The sequence below is a fragment of the Budorcas taxicolor genome, chromosome 11 (genome assembly GCF_023091745.1).
Source record: "Budorcas taxicolor isolate Tak-1 chromosome 11, Takin1.1, whole genome shotgun sequence".
NCBI lineage: Eukaryota > Metazoa > Chordata > Mammalia > Artiodactyla > Bovidae > Budorcas > Budorcas taxicolor.
This window is the reverse complement of record NC_068920.1, coordinates 101,221,648-101,242,642: the sequence shown is the minus strand read 5'-3', so window position 1 is coordinate 101,242,642 and position 20,995 is coordinate 101,221,648.

Here is a 20,995-nt window from a genome sequence, read left to right as displayed (position 1 = left end):
ACTGTACCGTACCACAGTTATATGGATATCATCAGCTGCATACCCAAAGCCAAGTTTTTCACATATCTTTCCTGTGAACAGCCACCCCTTGGCTTCCACTGACCACTTCTGAAAATCACACCTGCCATTTCAGCAGCACAGTCCATCCACAGGAAGATGGAATCCCGGGAATTTTGTGCTGGCCCTTGAGAAATGTACAGCACGGTCAGGAAGTGAGGGCAGAGTCTCTGCTTGGGTTCACCCTGTAACCAGGAATGCCCTTCACCTTCTGCAGAGGACGGCAGTCAGGGGACGACCAGAGAGAAGCCTTCAAAAGCCTGAAATCTGAGGCCTGTCTTGAAGAACTGCCCCTGTGGTTGTAATTGCGCTTGCTAGCAGTTAACCTGGGGAAACTACCAATCTAAGCTGCATGCAACATATGGGTAACACTGAACGCAGACAAAGCGATGAATGGTAAGGAGAGTTAAATGGTTATACAAAAAGGTAGCCAATTGAACTCTCAGAGCTCACGAGTCTCTACCAGTTTCCTGGCCTTTAATAAATCACACCCATGACCACCAGAAACCTGGACTCACTCTAAGTTTCTCCCATTCTCTTGCCACTATATTATGCTGCACCTATTCCATTTCCCAGATTCTTTTCACACAGATTGATGATGCAAGGCCACCCTATAATACATGGACTATGGACACTATGTAGGCTGATGTACTGAAGGCGAGAGGAGATACCAACAGCCACATTCAGCCCCTTGTCAGGAACTCCTTACACATTTTATTTTGGAAGAGATTGGCTCTTAAAGGGAAGATTCATGTCAGATAAGAAAGGAGTGGTTAGGCCATTTTGAAATCTGTATGTCCTTGCACAAGAATCTATGAGAGGAGAAAAGATATCAGGCTTTCTTTTGCTTATTTTTAGGGTGCTGTTGTTCAGTCACCCAGTCATAACCTATTCTTTGTGACCCTATGGGCTGCAGCATGCCAGGCCTCCCTGGCCCTCACCATCTCCCAAAGTTTGCTCAAGTTCATGTCCATTGCATTAAGTGATGCCATCCAACCATCTCATCCTATGAGGACGCCCTCTCTTTTTGCCCTCAGTCTTTCCCAGCATCAGAGATTTTTCAATGAGTTGGCAGTTTGCATCAGATGACCAAATTACTGGAGCTTCAGCTTCAGCATCAATCCTTCCAATGAGTATTCAGGGTTGATTTCCCTTAGGATTGACTGGTTTGATCTCCTTTTTAGGGTAGTTCATCCATAACATTAACCAGAGCCACACTCTTCAATGGAAATAAAACAGTATGCTTCTATAAGGTCATAAGGAACCTAGCTTGTCTTTCTACCTTTACACTTATGCTTTCTCCTATCATCCTTCCAAATCCTTGACAGGTTGACCAATTGGATTATATTTGAGAATCTTTCGCCTTCCAGGGAACTTTAAGAATCCCTTACACAGGATTGTAACTCAGCAAATACAGCTCTGCATAAACCTCGAGGCACAGGCTTCCAGGTTGGCTGGACTGAGGTGTGAGAACCCAAGTGTGATGTCAACCTACCATGTGGACAGTTTTAAGTCAGCTCCAATGTGTACTCAGCTGCCCAGCTCTAAATAGAGGTCTTGTGGGCCACACAGAACCTCAGCTGTTTTATAACCATCCTCCCAGACTTCAAAGCACTTGGCCCAGATGAGCCAATGAAATCGGATATATATGTATATTTTTTATTTTTATTTTATGCTCCTCATGTCCAGGCAATTGGAATAAACTGTAAATTAGGTGTTACAGTGCTGTAGTTTGGTTAGATGCAATGGTTTAGAAATGTAGCTTTAGTTTGTTATGAGATAATAGCTGCTTTGCTTTGTTGTGACAGTAGCAATAAAGTAAAGTTACTATGATGTAAAATGTGGTAACCAACCCAAACTACTGAAACACAGCTACAAATCAGGGGTGGCCCAACTCTGAGAACTTTATGCAGAGTGCCATCTCTGCACAAGTAGCACGGAGAGCCTTGCTCTCATAGCCATCACATGGGTCATATTGCTGCGGGTCAAACCATGTTCCTTAAACTACGGGGTAAAGCTCTGTTGGGAAAGAGAAAATTTTCATGCCATTAACTTCACATAGAAGGGAGGCTTTGTTGAGCCTAAGCTGGTATTCAGATGTGCCTGGACAAGTTCTTCAGAATTGGGATATGGTTCAATGTCTCTAGGAACCAATTTTCTGAGAAAATTGGCTGGGGAAGTACTCTTTTGTACCATTGCCTGGGAGAAAGCCTGAGATGGAGAGGAAAGGATCATATTTATGTTAGGTATTAGTCCTTATTTTGACCTTATCCATGCATGCCTGTACCTTGTGGATGGTGCTATAAGAAAAAGTTGAAATTTTGTTTTTTTGAAGGAACTGCAAGGAAAGGGGCTACCACACTGACTGTTTCACTGAACTGGTAATAAAATGTGCCATGGAATAGAAGATAGACACATTTTCACCAGGGGGCTCCCAAATAGTGAGGAGTAGGTGGGTAACTTTGGATGGAGCAGGAGGGAGGCAGGGCCCCTGGCACTGGCCTCAAAATTCTTATCAATCTTGGATGCAATAGCAAAGAACTATCATCAGGGGCTTTAAGTCAAGCCAACATCAACAAGAGAAATACAAGACAATTCATGAGCCTGTGTGAAGCAGCCCAGGAAAGCCAGGAAGTATTGATGGAAGGCTGGGAGAGAGGGACTTGTGTGTACCTCTTGCAGAGTCCTTTATTCCCAAAGGTTCAGCAAATTTCAGAAAAATTGGAGCCATTACTTGATTGTAAGCCTGGTTGTACCACAATTTAGCAAAGCTAAGATGGCATGAGTTGCAAATGGTAAAAGACTTTGGTGTGATACTAGTAAGCTAATATTTATTGAGTATTTACTATGTGCAAGGGGCTTCCCTGGTGGCTCAGATGATAAAGAATCTGCCTGCAATGCAGGAGACTTGGTTTCGATACCTGGGTCAGGAAGATCCCCTGGAGGAGAAAATGGCTACCCACCCCAGTATTCTCGCCTAGAGAATTCCGTGGAGAAAGGAGCCTGGTGGGCTACAATCTGTGAGGTCACAAAACATCAGACACAGCTTTCAATTTTTCAGAGAATGTTTTATGCACTTTTCCTGTATTATTTCCTTTTTGCCATAAACATATAAACGGACTCCCATTGTTGGCTGTGTTTCTCAGGTGAAAGATCTGTAGTGCATCAGTCTTAGCCAAGGTCATAACTATGCAGTGGCCAGCCAGAGCCGGGAACGGAACTCACAGAGTCGACTCTCCAGCCACGCTCATGACTTTTATGTGATTCCTCCCTTATTCACACTATTTTGAGAACCACTTTTGGCATAATATTTCAGAGTGATGTTTCTCTACCAGGCAAATTCCCTGGGCCCTGAAATACCATTAACACATCTTTATCCATAAAGTTATATAGCTATAGGATACCATGCAAAATATACAACAACGGGAATGTCTTCATACATACTCGCCTCCTAAGAAAACAACTTCCTGAGCCCATAGTCAAGTCAAATTTCTGTTAATTTGGTGGAAAAGGACAGATGTTCTAAGAAATACTAACTAGGGCCCAGAGAAAAAATGTAACATTTTCTGCACAGCAACCAATTGTGAAGCCACCCAGTTTTCTGAGAATTCCAGTTTAACTCAGGCCAAATGGGCCCTCCCAAATGGCCCTGGAAATAGCTTCTGGATGTTCAGATATCTTACACGTGAAAGGCATGCAACCAGATACATAAAACTCCCTGGGCTGGAGGAGAGGGCTCAACTTTGTTTATAGACTTTCTGATTTTTTTTTTTTTTTTTTTTTTTTTGGTTGGTTAAAAAGCTGACAGACTGTATTACAGCTAACATTCCCATATTGATTATACCATTTCTGAGTCTGGCCTCTCTGTGACAGGAGCAGCATAATTAGTTTTTTCCTTGTTAAATATTTGTAAATCATTCCTACTTTTATGGGGTACATAACCTGGCTGTTACCTTTCAAATAATCTTCTTGTTACTTGTTTAAACAAGAAATATCTCCTAGAGTGCAGTGTCACTTTTGTCCTTCGATGAGACTACGACATAAGGACTTCCCTTGCTTATGAAATACAAAAGGGCATCCATGCCACAGTTAACAGAAAATACGTCTGTAAGAGTCTCTGTCCAAACAGATTCAAGAGCATCCACTGCTGCCTCTTGGTCTGTTTATACCATCAGGAAGCAGCTAGACTGAAGGCAAAACTTTTCTTTATTATTATTTTTTTTTGCTTTATGTGTATGTTGATTTATTTTAAGCTACCGAGAGTCACAATTCTCAGTCTCCATCATTAAAAAGAACTGATATGGGGTTCACAGTGGAAAAAGTGTTAATACCATCTGCAATTACATGATAGTATGTTGATCACAAAGCATGTAGTATCAAGGTACACCTCAGAAATGTGGCTTTTTCTTTATTGTGTCCACTGAGAGCTTCTCCTTCAGAAATAGGCAGCATAGGATGCCGTGCAAATATTCCAACAATGCTACAGTTACTAAGGGGCTCTGGGAAGCCCTCTTTGGAAGTAGACTATCCAGTGCAATGGCACAGTCCTTTGAATAATGTGGACGATTGTAAATCCTTTCTTTTTCTTTTAAAAGTTGGCATGAATTTGATTTTGATTACAGAAAAAAAAAAAGGCACTGACTATAAATCTGATAAATAAGTTGCAGAAAAAACCTGTATATGGTCATGTAACATACATAAAATAGAAAGATAGAAATCCAAATGGTTGTGTCTAGCAACTCATAAACAAGCCAAAAGTCTGCTCAAGAGTGGTGTCCCTGGGACAGGCATGTACCCTAAACATGAGTTCATGTTTGTAGGTGGCAGAAACCCATACAGACAAGTTAAAGTCGAAATGAGAGGACCGGGCACTAGCTCACGGCACCTTAGGTTAGGCAGTAAATTAGGGCTCGCAAGAGAACACAACTGTGAGAAAGGAAGATAGCTCATTCACTCTTCCTGAGACAACTGGACCCCATAAATGTATTTCACGGTGCCCCTTCGCGAGTCTTTCTCTGCAGATGGGCTGACTGCTTCTGCCGGAACTTAACTCAAAGACCTAGTTGTGACTGGACTGAGACTAGCACAGCTAAGCAGCGAAGAGAAGCTGCTCTGTTCATCAGGACAGGCTGTGGATGGAGGGTGTGGGGTGGGGGTTGGAAGCAGATGCAGTGCAATAACGAGCAGAGGAGGCAAAATGTTGGTGCCGGGCCCAAGGAGGATTGAATGACATAAGGCTCCAACTTGGTTACTTGCGAATACCCAAGAGGGCTTGCTTTAAAGCCAGAATCTAGTGTTTAAATACTTTGAAGGAAAGACACATTTGGACAATGTTTTGAATGCTACGCATCAGATGATGGCTACAGAGAAGTCTGGTCATCAGTGTGTCCCTGATAGGTAAAGAAATATTTGCAGATAGAATAGGCAATTATTCCTGTGCTTTTCATTCAGTCTCTAGCTCATACTTTATTTTTTTTTAATGTAATGGCCAAATTTTACACATCTCAGTGGAGAAGAAATGAGCAATCATGAAAGTTGGTTTATACCATCCAGTTCCTTCAGTCCTTTTTGCATCCTGGGCAAATCAATGTGTGTCGCTCTGCATAAATTATTACGCACCAAATGGTTATCTTGTGTTTCCACATATCCACACCTAAGTTCAGTTCAGTTCAGTCGCTCAGTCGTGTCCGACTCTTTGCGACCCCATGAATCGCAGCACACCAGGCCTCCCTGTCCATCATCAACTCCCAGAGTTCACTCAGACTCACATCTATCGAGTCAGTGATGCCATCCAGCCATCTCATCCTCTTAGGACAACAGAAATCTTGCATTTACATATATTTTAATAGTATCCCAAACTGTTTAAAGAAATTATTCCATGTAGAGGAGAAATGAGAAGGGCATGACAACCCACTCCAGTATTCTTGCCTTGAGAATCCCATGGACAGAGGAGCCTGGAGGGCTACAGTCCATGGGGTTGCAAAGAGCTGGACACAGCTGAGAGACCGGCACATTCCAAAATGTTAGAAAACATTATTTCACGTTGTAACCATATAAGACAGAATAGTAATAGCTTGAACCATACAAAATCATCATTTTCACTGGTCAAAAGCAGCCAAATACTGTCAATATTACATATTTCATCCTAATATTAGTATAACCATTTAATACATGAGGCAACCACCTAATAGAGATGTTAAAGAACTAACTAGAGTTTTCCTAACTCCTGAGTTCTTGAGATGGATTCAAAATCTGTGTCTTCTGACTCTTGTCTCAGTGTTGTTTCCACTGCAATATTATATGTAAAGAAAGAGCATATTCATAGACAATATAAACCCAACTAAAGCATCTTGTCTATGTTTATTTTGTGATAAACTTACTTTAGATACAGATAATGAGAAAAAATTGAAGAAGTCGGCTTTAAATGCTCTTCATTAATTTTTTGCAACCTTATGCATTTTTTCCAAATTAGCAGAGTCCAAAGAATCAAGTCATTTATGCCTTGAAAAGATTACATATTTAGTTTTTCAAATTAGTTAGCTAGGAGTAAATTATTTTTTTACCTTTGCTGTTTAGGGTTCAGGGAGCTAAAGAAAAGCAAAAATAATCCTGTCTTATTAAATTTTTAAAAATAGTTATTATTTCATGAAAAAATTATTTCTCAACATCTCTTATTTTTCTCTTTGAAAATGAGCCAAAGTCTCCCCATTTTGAGAAAGACAGAAGTGTATCTTCTGATTCTGGCATAGTCTTCTTAAATAACATCTGAATCAGAATTTAAATCATTAGCCCAGTCCCTCTCCTGATGATACTAACGTTTCTTAAAAATACAGATGTGTTTCAAACGAGTAAATCATATATAACTGGTTAGTTTTGGTTTTTTTTTTAATGCTACAGGGGATTCAAGCATGTTATTATACATGCAATGTTTTCCCAAGATTTAGCAAATGACTATCAAACATGAAAATACAGTTTAGCAACTTAAACTAAAAGAAATGTACATCATTAATTTAAATTCAATTAGCTGGCTGCATCCCAACAAACAGCACTAGTCAAGTGCCTCAAGTGTGTGGTGTGGGAATTCCACTGGTCCAATGAGCCCCTGATTTCTGTGAGCAGCTTCGCAGTTGTTCTGTTGCCCGGGAAGATGGATCCCTTCTCCCCACGCTGTGCTCACAGCTTCTCAGGGCAGAGGGAAGATGGCACCGATTTGTTTACCCATGAATGCTTTTCTGAGAGGAGAGAGATCTCTGTGCTTTGATATTTTCCCCTTGGACAGAAACTTGGAGCGGGGGGAGGGAAGTATTTCTGTGTCATTTTACTGTTTTTACCTTTCTGGCTGTTTGAGAAGATTCTTCCTCTACCTTCTAAGCTTATGTCAAGAGCAAAACAAAAAAAAAAATTCACACTATTACTCACTATTATTTCCAGACCAAAAACAGTTTATCCAAAAAATTCAGGATGGGAAGAAACCTTCAGAAACATCCTATGATTGCCAGTGTATTTCATCTGATACCTGGTGGATTCAGTCAGTAGGGGAGGTTGTATGGAAGAAAAAGAGTTCCCTGTATACGTTCTTCTATAACACTGAGATTCCTCCTACACACACACACACACACACACACACACACACACACACAGAGGCCAATTTTATATCATTGGGCTATGACTGTACAAGGTTGTCCCTGTTGAGTGAAAACAATACATCTACAACCATCCTTTGTTAACACATATATTCTTGGTGGGATATCCTTCATTGATTATCTTTTTTTAATGTATACAATCCACTTTTCTCTTTCAATAAAGTCACTGCTTGGCCTTGATTTCATGAATGAGAAATGGAATATAAAAAAGCCACAAATTAGTAGCTCTGTCAGTGGCAATTACAGTGTCAGAGAAAGAGACCAGAGCTACCAGGACGCCAAACTCAGCATCCTGAAACACGAAGCACTTATTATTGCCCACAAATCTACAGGTCAGCTGGGTAGTCCTGGTCTCATCTGGGCAGCTCAACCCTCAACTCTTACCAGCTGAGGGTTGAGGTCAGTTCTGCTGGTCACAGCTGGTATCTCTCATATATTTAGGGGTCGGCTGAGGGCTGTCTAAGACAACCTCACCGTTTGTGTGGTAGTTGTCTGCTTTTTGACGAGGACAACAGGGGTGACTGGTGCCCCGTCAGCACCCAGGCTAGCCCAAGTTCATTGACGGGCCTGAGAGAATGAGTGACAGTCCAAGTCCTCTTGAGGTTTAGCCTCATCTCTGGTGTATTGTCACCTGCCCTGAATTCCATCAGCAAAAGCAATTCACAGCATTAGACCCAGTTCAAAGGTAGAGGAAAGAGACCTCACCTTTCACTGGAAGAAACCACAGACTCACATCACCAAGGGTGTGGATACAGGGAGGTGTGAACATTTGTGGCCATTTAAAAAGTTAGTCTATCACAACAGTTAATAGAAAGTTTTCAAAGCATGCTGCATGAAGCACTGGTCCCATATGCTATTAATAGGTGGTTTGCAAAACAAGAAAACATGCACAGATAGCAAAAGGGGGCAGGGTGGATCTCCATGGCCAAATATAACTGGAAAACAGCCTTTACCTGCGGTACTTAGAAATCAGCTCGCAGAGACAGTGGCTCCAACTCTCTCTACAGGGGCAGCCACCACGGCCCCTATAAGTTCAGAAGCTCCTTCTCCTCCCAGCCGCAGGGATTGCAGCGAGACACAGGTTTCCAAAATCAATCCTTAAGTCTCCAGATACCAGGTAACTAGAATTTCCAGCAATCCTCCAAATGTCTGGTGTCCAAATTCAGACTGCTAGATGTCTGAGCCCAGTGCTTGTCACTGAAGACTGTTCGCAGGCTTGCTCCATATAAAGGGAGAGCAACACAGCAGCAGATGCCTGTCGAGGAACACGGTCCCTCAGTACATCCAGCTATGTCTGGCCCCAGCGCCATGCTCTCACATCTTCCCCAGGCTCTAAGGGAACAGGCCCCAAATCACACTTCTGTTGCATGAGCAGGTCAAACACATTCCCTGACTCCTCTGATTCATTACCATAGAACCCGGTGTGTTTGGTGATCAACTTTCCAATGGACAGCATGAATATACAATTCCCAAGCTGTTTTGACAAAGGAATGTTTTTTGCCAAGGAGCATGTTGAAGATTTGATATTATAGAGAATGTGCTGTAGGGAATCATGTCTCACTTACAGGGTGATTTCAGTAAAATAAATACATCAAACATACAAATCCATAAAACGCCCTTGGTTTATTTTCTCATTTATGCTTATTCCACTTTTGATCCCTTCTGACCAATTTCTGATTGCCAAAATAAGCAACTCCACAGGAGCAACTAGGAAAGAATATGTAAGTTGAAGTTGGAAAAGGACAAGCCAAGAAGGAAAATAGTTCCAGCTGTCAGGTAGGGTATCCCAGTGCCTGGTACATTTTAGGGACCCACATGAAAAGTATCAAAGCAGAATCTGTACACAAAATTGAATATGCATGAGTGAACGAAGTAATAATAAACTCTTCATTCCATGAAACTTAATTATGCCTCTACTTTGTATCAGTCACCTGGATTACTGGGGACACACAGTGAGGAGAACAGAGCCCTTGTCCTCAAAAGGCTTGTGCTCTAGAGCAACAGTCATCAAAGCAGTGCCCACGAGCCAAGTCCTGCTTGTCACCTGTTTCGCCAAATAAAATTTATTAGAACACAACCACACTCTTTTGTTTCTGTGTTGTCTATGGTTGTTTTTTTTGCTGCAAAGACAGAATAGTATATTTGCTACAGAGAGTGTATGGTTGGCAAGCCTAAAATATTCACTGTCCAACCCTTTGCACAAAAATGTTTGCGGACTGCTCAGACTCTCAATCCATCTTTAACTGCTCCATCTCTGTGTTCTTTCTCTTAGAAAAAAAAAAAATTATGTGTTTCAATTACTGCTTATGTAGACATGATTCTGTGATCTCTATACCCAGTCATAGGCACAAAAGGTATTTCTACAATTTCTCAATCTGTCCTATAGAGGCAATGATCTCCTATACACACTCTTCTTTTTATTCCTGTGTCAAGGTCAGAATTGACACATAGGTTAGAGACAGAACATGAATTATGACCCTTCAGATTTGAGGTGCATATAAAATACTTTGGCATTGCCCTAATAATATCTTGGTTTACTTTGGAAAAGTCTCAAAGTGACTCATCATAATTAGTTTCTTTATGTTAGCAGGCAAGGGGAGTTTTCTAGATCTGTTCACTCATTTCTGGCTGGCCGAGTCTCTGTTGCCCTGTGCAGGCTTTCTCTAGTTGCAATGAGCAGGGGCTACTCCTCCTTGCCACGCGTGGGCTTCTCCCTGCAGTGGCTCCTCCTGTTGTGCAGCACAGGCTGTAGGTACCTGGGCTTCAGTAGTTGCAGGACGCAACACGGGCTTCAGCAGCTGAGGCATGCAAGATCAGTATTTGTGGCTCATGGGCTTAGTCGCTCCATGGCAGGTGGAATCTTCCCAGACCAGGGATGGAACCAGTTCCCCCTGCATTGGCAGGTGGATTCTTACCCACTGTATCACCACAGAAGTCTGGCCAAGGAAATTTTTTTTTTTTAAATCATTAATAGTCTCACTGTCCAGTTGTGAAAGCAGATGCAAAGAAGTTAAGGGATTCACAGAAGAGCTTGATTCTCTGACAGTGAAAGTTACTCCCAAGTTTGAACAGCAGGCTTCAGCTTTGTTATTTCCCATGCACAGTCTGGACTTCCATTCAACATGAGTTCTCATGGAATGAGAACTTCCATGAGTTTTCTCCTTCTGGCCCTAATCCTAATTTCAGTGTAGCTACTCATTGTCTCCCAGATGATACATGGCAAGAGGCTTAGCCTATGCTTAGCACTATTATTATCAGGTGAAGAAATAACAGCACAAATTCATTATCTCTATTTCCCCCAAGAATTCCCCAAGAGGGTATCTCTGACTACATGTGTCTCTAAGTCTCGATCGTGGCTGGTTTCCTTGCTCCTTCTGCTCCCACTACTGAGGTTGGATATTTCCCTGTGTGACGATGACAATGATAAAATGCAATCAGGCCTGATTGAGTGGAAACTCTCTAAGCCTGCCCCTTTCCTTGAACAAAAGCACTTTCTAAAGGCAAAGGTGACTTCTCTCTGCTAGCTCTGAAAAGCCAGTTTCCAGGAATGAAGAGACTCTGGAAATCCAGGAGATTTTCATAAAAGAAATAGACGCATGGTAATTTTTCTCCTAGGACTGCAGGAGCTCAGTTGCTATGTAGCTCTGCAACTCCACTCACTCACTCTGTCCTCCTTGTATTGTATTTCAATAAAAACTTAATAAACAGAATATTAAAGATTTGAAGAATTATACAAAGTATTCAATTTCTAACCCTGCCATTTATTTTATTTTTATGAGATATCAGGACCAGTTTAATAAGTATAATAAACATAAACTCTGACATTTATAACACTATTCACCAGATTAATACCAGATAATATTTTCTAGAAGTGCCATTTTAATAGGAATAAATGGATAAACAGATATGTCTTAGACTTAGCCTACCAAGATTGCAGGAGCTCAATTTTTGAAAGTAAATTAACAACCAAAATCAATATTTTCCCCATTAATTTCATATTCACTGAAAGAGTTTTACTAGTAGAAGAGAGCAAAAGGTGTGTTCATATTGGACCAGACAATGTTGGTTCTGATGCATGTTAAAAAGAGAGAGTTCTTCTCATTCTATGAATTTTAACCCATGGCTCTGGGCTTGCTCCTATGCTTACAAAGCCCCTTGTGTATGCACATGACCACAACTTATAGTTAATAGTATCAGATTCATCTGGGGGCAGAGATCAGTATGATGTATTTTAGTATTAATTTTTCTAATTTGTCATTCTCTACTGCTCTCTTTCTTCCTATCTCCTGATTAAGAATTTCCAAGATGTTGGTAACTTCAAAGAAGAGCCAAAGACATAAAAAAAAGAATATCAAGAGAAATGGGTCCTTCTTAGATTCTAAACAAAGAATGAAGAGGTTAGTATTCATGAAATCAAACCACTTTATATGAAGTCCACATGTTTTCACACTACAAAGAATGTGCAGTCTAATACCTTGTCAGTTACTCCATGTCCAAATATTTGTAGAGCTCTTCAAGCTTTAGTATTATCAAAGAACAATTCCTAAACCATAGCAAGATATCATATTCACATATAGAAATCAAAAAATAAAGACTTTGATCAGTATCAAGTCTTGGTGAGGGTATATGGAAATGGGGATTCCTCTACACTGCAGCTGGGAATTAAAATTGTTATAGAAACAATAAAATTTATGGAGACCAGTTTGGCAGCACTGGTCATGATTTAAAATATACATATGATACCCCTCATCCAAGATAAGGAGCAGCGGCTGCACTTTGCTGGAGCAGCCATGGAGAGATACCCCAAGCCCAAGGTAAGAGAAACCCAAGTAAGATGGTAGGTGTTGCAAGAGGGCATCAGAGAGCAGACACACTGAAACCATACTCACAAAAAACTAGTCATTCTAATCACGCTAGGACCACAGCCTTGTCTAACTCAATGAAACTAATCCATGCCCGCAGGGCAACCCAAGATGGGCGGGTCATGGTGGAGAGGTCTGACAGAATGTGGTCCACTGGAGAAGGGAATGGCAAACCACTTCAGTATTCTTGCCTTGAGAACCCCATGAACAGTATGAAAAGGCAAAATGATAGGATACTGAAAGAGGAACTCCCCAGGTCAGTAGGTGCCCAATATGCTACTGGAGATCAGTGGAGAAATAACTCTAGAAAGAATGAAGGGATGGAGCCAAATCAAAAACAATACCCAGCTGTGGATGTGACTGGTGATAGAAGCAAAGTCCAATGTTGTAAAGAGCGATATTGCATAGGAACCTGGAATGTCAGGTCCATGAATCAATGCAAATTGGAACTGGTCAAACAAGAGATGGCAAGAGTGAACGTTGACATTCTAGGAATCAGCTAATTAAAATTGACTGGAATGGGTGAATTTAACTCAGATGACCATTATATCTATTACTGCGGGCAGGAATGCCTCAGAAGAAATGGAGTACCATCATGGTCAACAAAAGAGTCCAAAATGCAGTACTTGGATGCAATCTCAAAAACGACAGACTGACCTCTGTTCATCTCCAAGGCAAACCATTCAATATCACAGTAGTCCAAATCTATGCCCTAACCAGTAACGCTGAAGAAGCTGAAGTTAAATGGTTCTATGAAGACCTACAAGACCTTTTAGAACTAACACCCAAAAAAGATGTCCTTTTCATTATAGGGGACTGGAATGCAAAAGAAGGAAGTCAAGAAATACCTGGAGTAACAGGCAAATTTGGCCTTGGAATGCAGAATGAAGCAGGGCAAAGACTAATAGAGTTTTGCCAAGAAAATACACTGGTCATGGCAAACACCCTCTTCCAACAACACAAGAGAAGACTCTACACATGGACATCACCAGATGGTCAACACCAAAATCAGATTGATTATATTCTTTGCAGCCAAAGATGGAGAAGCTCTATACAGTCAACAAAAACAAGACCGGGAGCTGACTGTGGCTCAGATGATGAATTCCTTATTACCAAATTCAGACTTAAATTGAAGAAAGTAGGGAAAACCGCTAGACCATTCAGGTATGACCTAAATCAAATCCCTTATGATTATACAGTGGAAGTGAGAAATAGATTTAAGGGACTAGATCTGATAGATAGAGTGCCTGATGAACTATGGAATGAGGTTCGTGACATTGTACAGGAGACAGGGATCAAGACCATCCCCATGGAAAAGAAATGCAAAAACGCAAAATGGCTGTCTGGGGAAGCCTTACAAATAGCTGTGAAAAGAAGAGAAGTGAAAAGCAAAGGAGAAAAGGAAAGATATAAGCATCTGAATGCAGAGTTCCAAAGAATAGCAATAAGAGATAAGAAAGCCTTCTTTAGTGATCAATGCAAAGAAATAGAGGAAAAGAACAGGATGGGAAAGACTAGAGATCTCTTCAAGAAAATTAGAGATACCAAGGGAACATTTCATGCAAAGATGGGCTTGATAAAGGACAGAAACAGTATGGACCTAACAGAAGCAGAAGATATTAAGAAGAGGTGGCAAGAATACACAGAAGAACTGTACAAAAAAGATCTTCACGACCCGGATAATCACAATGGTGTGATCACTCACCTAGAGCCAGACATCCTGGACTGTGAAGTGGGCCTTAGAAAGCATCATTATGAACAAAGCTAGTGGAGGTGACGGAATTCCAGTAGAGCTACTTCAAATCCTGAAAGATGATGCTGTGAAAGTGCTGTACTCAATATGCCAGCAAATTTGGAAAACTCAGCAGCGGCCACAGGACTGGAAAAGGTCAGTTTTCATTCCAATCCCAAAGAAAGGCAATGCCGAAGAATGCTCAAATTACCGCACAATTGCACTCATCTCACACACTAGTGAAGTATTGCTCAAAATTCTCCAAGCCAGGCTTCAGGAATACATGAACCAAGAACTCCCTGATGTTCAAGCTGGTTTTAGAAAAGGCAGAGGAACCAGAGATCAAATTGCCAACATACGCTGGATCATGGAAAAAGCAAGAGAGTTCCAGAAAAACATTTACTTCTGCTTTATTGACTATGCCAAAGCCTTTGACTGTGTGGATCACAATAAACTGTGGAAGATTCTGAGAGAGATGGGAATACCAGACCATCTGACCTGCCTCTTGAGAAATCTGTATGCAGGTCAGGAAGCAACAGTTAGAACTGGACATGGAACAACAGACTGGTTCCAAGTAGGAAAAGGAGTACGTCAAGGCTGTATATTGTCACCCTGCTTATTTAACGTCTATGCAGAGTACATCATGAGAAACGCTGGACTGGAAGAAACACAAGCTGGAATCAAGATTGCTGGCAGAAATATCAATAACCTCAGATATGCAGATGATACCACTCTTATGGCAGAGTGAAGAGGAACGAAAAAGCCTCTTGATGAAAGTGAAAGAGGAAAGTGAAAAAGTTGGCTTAAAGCTCAACATTGAGAAAACAAAGATCATGGCATCTGGTCCCATCACTTCATGGGAAATAGATGGGGAAACAGTGGAAACAGTGTCAGACTTTATTTTGGGGGGCTCCAAAATCACTGCAGATGGTGACTGCATCCATGAAATTAAAGGACACTTACTCTTTGGAAGAAAAGTTATGACCAACCTAGATAGCATATTGAAAAGCAGAGACATTACTTTGCCAACTAAGGTCCATCTAGTCAAGGCTATGGTTTTTCCTGTGGTCATGTATGGATGTGAGAGTTGGACTGTGAAGAAGGCTGAGCGCCAAAGAATTGATGCTTTTGAACTGTGGTGTTGGAGAAGACTCTTGAGAGTCCCTTGGACTGCAAGGAGATCCAACCAGTCCATTCTGAAGGAGATCAGCCCTGGGATTTCTTTGGAAGGAATGATGCTAAAGCTGAAACTCCAGTACTTTGGCCACCTCATGCGAAGAGTTGACTCATTGGAAAAGACTCTGATGCTGGGAGGGATTGGGGGCAGGAGGAGAAGGGGACGACCGAGGATGAGATGGCTGGATGGCATCACTGACTCGCTGGACGTGAATCTGAGTGAACTCCGGGAGTTGGTGATGAACAGGGAGGCCTGGCGTGCTGCGATTCATGGGGTCGCAAAGAGTCGGACACGACTGAGCTACTGAACTGAACTGACTGATGCCTCCTCAACAGAGTGAGATCATTTTTCACTACCTAATTCAGAGACATTTCTGTACCTGACTACAAAGAGTGCCCCGAGAGTGACCAGCAAGGGAAATGAAAATGTGGGTGCCAGTCTAACAAACTCAATGGAACTAGTTATCCCGACAGTCAGAAAGCTTGGAAGAGGACCTATAACTCCAGGTGAGAACTGAACCTTGATCTGAGCTCAGTGAAACCCTGAGAATCTAGTCACGTCAAGCCTATTTAGTTTATTTTATTTTTTGTCATACCAGATAACTCAGATGATCCAGGGAATAAGATTTGGATGTCTGGGCAGGGGTACAGTTTTTAACCAATCACAAATGCTTATTGTATAGTGATGCTATAAAAGAATATCATCTATATCCTAATTGAAGCACAATCTTTGCGAGGATTAGGCAAAAATAAAACTCATTTCCAACTGAGAATAATAGAGCTTGTTAAAGAAAGAGAAATGTAAAGCATGCTTCAAAAATTAGTATGGATTTAAAAGTAGGAGCAGGGTAGAGAGAAAATCCTAACTAATGGAAGATTTGGATAGAAGCTATAGAAGAGAGTAAGGTTGGCAGGTAGACTGTAGCATTGGGTTAGAACCTTGGGTTCTAAACCAACTTCCTGGATTTGAATCTCTACTTTGCCATCTTCCATCTGTGTTTATTTGATCTCTCTGTTCATCAGATTTTTTCATGTTCATAATGGATATACAAGCATCTAACACATAGAGGTTTGGTTTTGTTACAATGTTTTAAGTACTTAGAAAAATATTTGTTTATGGTAAAATATAAGTTGCTATTTTCACTTCTAATATTTCCTTATGCTTATTGATTAATTACCTTGAACCCCTTCAGATATAGGTAAAGGTACAAGTATAACATGAGTTACTGAGAGTAACTAAAGTTTTTCAAATGAGTCATTTTCTTTACTACTTGCAGTCCAAGCCCTGTAGAACTGTATGACAAAACTGTAATGATGAAACTCCACTCTGGTATTTTTAGCTGTAGACCCTTCAAGTAAGGAGGGGTAGGCTTTGCAGATGTGTTTAAGTTAAGGGTCTTTATGAAATGGGGAGATTACTCTGGATTATCCAGGTGAACCCTGGAGGCAGTCACATGTAAACTTGTAAGAAGGGATTAAACACACACACACACACACACACACACACACACACACACACGTCAGTATGACAGGGGAGGCAGAAATTGGATTGATGCACCCACAAGCCAAGGAATGCAGGCAGCCACAAGAAGTTGAAAAGAGTTAGGGAAGAGATTTTCCCCTAGAGCCTCCAGAGGGAGCATAGCCATACTGACATAATGATTTAGGTCCAGCAACACAGATTTTGGCATCTGTAACTATAATATAACAAATTTACATTACTTTAACCCACTCAGATTGTGTTAATTTGTTTCGGCAGCCACCAGAAACTAATACAGAGTTATTGAAGTCAGTATTTTTCAAAAATAATTTCATTAAATCAATTAAATAATAATTTTTCACTTTTAAACTTGCTCTTTAGGCACAGAATCCTGAATAATGAAACTATATTATAAACTATATATATATATATAATGAAACTATATTATAAAGAAGTGATTCTATATTATGCATTCAACTAACTATAGCAAAAAATTACAATTTCACCGTAGGATATTACGAAAGGAAAAAAGATCTGTAATGTTAGTTCAACTTTCTGTTTGTAGTTAAGAAATGTGTTGATATCTTTCACTAAAAGTAGAAACAAAAATTTCAAACAAAACAAAAATTTTAGCTTCACTGCTTCCAATAAATGGGTACTTCAATGTATTTCAAGGTTAAATGATCAGTTTCATTTCTCACCAAAAATATCTGTATTGTTTATTTCTTCTGATAGAAAAATAAAATAAACAGTTGCACAAACCTGAAAGGTATCCATCCAAAGCATTACATAAAAGAGACTGGCACTTCCAGCAATGCTCTTTATTCTCAAGTACTAGGATTTGCCCCAGAGGACTTCTGGTATTTCTTAAATCCATAATAATTTAGATATTTTCAACAATTTTCTGAGTTAAATGTAAGATCTCTGTAATTTATAAAAAGAAGAAAGTCATTTTATGAAACTCTGATCAATACAAAATTAATATTGCAGGTACAAAGAAACACTGGAGTGAGTTTATGATAAAAAAACTTCAATACACCCTATAACTGCTGCCAAAATAAGCAGAAAGTTACTTTCGTTTGAGCAGTCAGATTTTCCTTCTGTCTGCAAACAGATCAAAATTCAGGCCATTTCACTACTGGAGAATCTCTAATGAGTGGGTAGTAAAATACCCACCTTTCTGACTGCCACTGGATATCAAAAAATTACTCACTTCTGACTCAGTAATTACCCACCAAAAATTTAGATCAAGTGGTCGTCATGTCACCCAAATTAGTACCTGACAGGGAATGCTTTTGGCAAGGTTGGCAGCTGAGAAACAGGAAGTGAGTTGCAAAACATTATTAAAACTTGAAAATAACAACCTTAAAGGTGTGTGATCCACCATTCAAACACTCAAAAACCCCTGCAGGGAGGAAGATCACGCCTGGGCAGCAGGGATACTCAGGGTGCCAGTGCAGGAGAGGAAGCAAAGAAACTGTCACCTGAAGGGCCACAGCCAATTAACTGCTGGGTCTTTATTATCATCATCATTGTCTTTTCAAATGTGACAAAGCCTGTAATGGTATTTGGAAGAAGGTGGAAGTTCCAGATGTTTGTTTACAACTGACTCTGAGGGCCACAACCGCACTCTGAAAAATTCTTGTCAGTGATTGGCTTGTTTCCGAGGCTGGATACAGTCCAGGGTTTAGGTTTCTTTGTAGCCAAACAAGGATGCCAGCAGGCTCAGCTTAGACTCTGAGCAGGCACCTCATGTTACCCAAGTCTTCATGTTTGAGGAAACTTGGCATGGACCAACAGCTCACTTTGTCTTTGTCTTGATGCTGAGTTGTCATCCTGAAGTAGATGCAGAACTCTTCAGGAGAACTGACTGGTTTCTTGATACTTTGACTTTAAATTACTGGATCGCTGACATTCCGTTTTTTGGCTTGAACATTATTTTCAGTAGGATTGTTGCAGGATTCACTCATCTCTCAATCCATATCCTTATAATTCCACTTGAGCATTTACAAATACAGGCAGTGAATTCAGTGTCATTTATTTTTGTTGATCCATATATAGTACAGGTGATCAAAAATACTAATGCCATTATTCATTAAGGACTGCTCTTGCCATTCCAAAGACTTCATCCAAATGTTCTTTTGTTAGAAGATTTGAAAAATAGCAGGCATTGAACCAGATCAGAAGTCACCAAACTAGGGCCCATTGGCTACATCCAGACTAGTCCTTTTGCTTATATATTGTCTGTGGCTGCTTTCCTAGCTACAAGGGCTGCAGAGACTACAAAGCAGAAAATATTTACTCTCTTACGCCCTTCAGAAACAAAATTGCCAACTGTACAAGTTGTGCGGCATAGTGGCATGGATATTATATGGATTAAGGTCTTTTCACAGGATCACTCTGGTTTCTGGTTCATTATTGTCTGAGACTCTTGACTGTATTCAAGACCCTGCATGATCATGTATCCTGTCCTATCACACTAACACTAATGTCCAATCCTAGTCTACACTGTGTTCCCCAAACTACACACATTTACACGTGAACATTATTGCTGGGCACCAGGAATATAAAATCCATTAAGATTTGGTTCCTACTTGTAAAGTAGAAGTTCATTACCTAGAAAACACAGTGCCTGCATCAGCATAGGTGTCGCCTACACGTGTACCTTACAGGTAGTTGAAGTGGAGCTAAACAGAATTAAAATATGAAGAGAGAACTGATGAAGTGAGTATACATTATGCTCCCATCTGGTATCATCTCCAAACCAGGTGTTCTTTGTACCACAAACCTGCAAAAGAAATTCCTTGACAAAGCTTTGAGAAGTTTCCTTAACAGCATTTTCTAAGCTCAAGTCACACAGCAAAATTAATCTATATTAATTGAAACACTTTACTCAGTTACTTTTTCTATATAGGACTTAGAAATTTTTCTATCTTTCTTTTGAGAGAGGGGCTGCAGTGGGTGAAGGAGAGAGAAATATAAGACTGATATTCTGCATGTTAAGGACTGCTTTGTTTGGTTATGGATAATTATTTGTGCTATGTCGGAGATCCCATTATGATATTTCATGATACAGTAACATTATTGGTACTGTGTTTCCCTCCTGAGGTGATACTTGGGGGTCCACTTATGAAATTATGTTTAAATGAAGACTAATTAATAGTAAAAGGACCTCTTGGCAAAGATGGCTCAAATTAAATAATAATTACCAAAATATCCTCTTCACTTTTTGTTATGTAGACTCAGCCTCTAAGTTTCACCAAGCTCTTAACAAGTCAGTTTTGGCTGGTAATTACTCAATAATCTCTTTCTTCAGTGGTATAAACCCCTCAGGTTTTTCACTGCTTCCTAAAAGAAGAAAGAATTTCACTTTTGATTTCCATCTAGACATGTATCACCTAAGGACTGCAGGCATTTATAGTTCAACAACTCATCTGAAATATTCCCAGTCCCGTGAAGAAAATCACTGATGCTGCTCCCAGTTATGCAAAAGATGTTGCTGCTATATGTTTAATTTCGAATTGGAACCCTAGACCTTTCTGCCACTGAGACTTGAATACTTTTTAACAACTATAACTATTGCGGAATGTTAAAAAAAAATGAGTCTGTTAAGTAGTAGGTAGAAAGGAGGAATTTCCTGTGAATTTTCATGAAAATGTGCATGTTATTTTGGATTTGTTAGAGAAGCAAAGTCCTTGTCTTTGGGACAAGTGTTATAATCATTTCACAAGTCTTCACCAAGTCTAACTGCGCACGCTTAGTCACTCAGTCGTGTCCAACTCTATGTGATGCCAAGGACCGTAGCCCACCAGGCTCTTCTGTCCATGGGATTTTCCAGGAAAGAATGCTGGAGTGGGTTGCCATTTCCTTCTCCAGGTATCCAACCCACATCTTTTGCATCTTCTGCTTTGGCATAGAGATTCTTTACAACCAAGCCACCTTTGAAGCAGTACCTGGGTGCAAAGGAGCTGGTTTGTCTTTATGACACACTTGCGTACTATCCACCTCACTTGTCTAAGTGTGAAGGGAATATACAGTTTGAGGA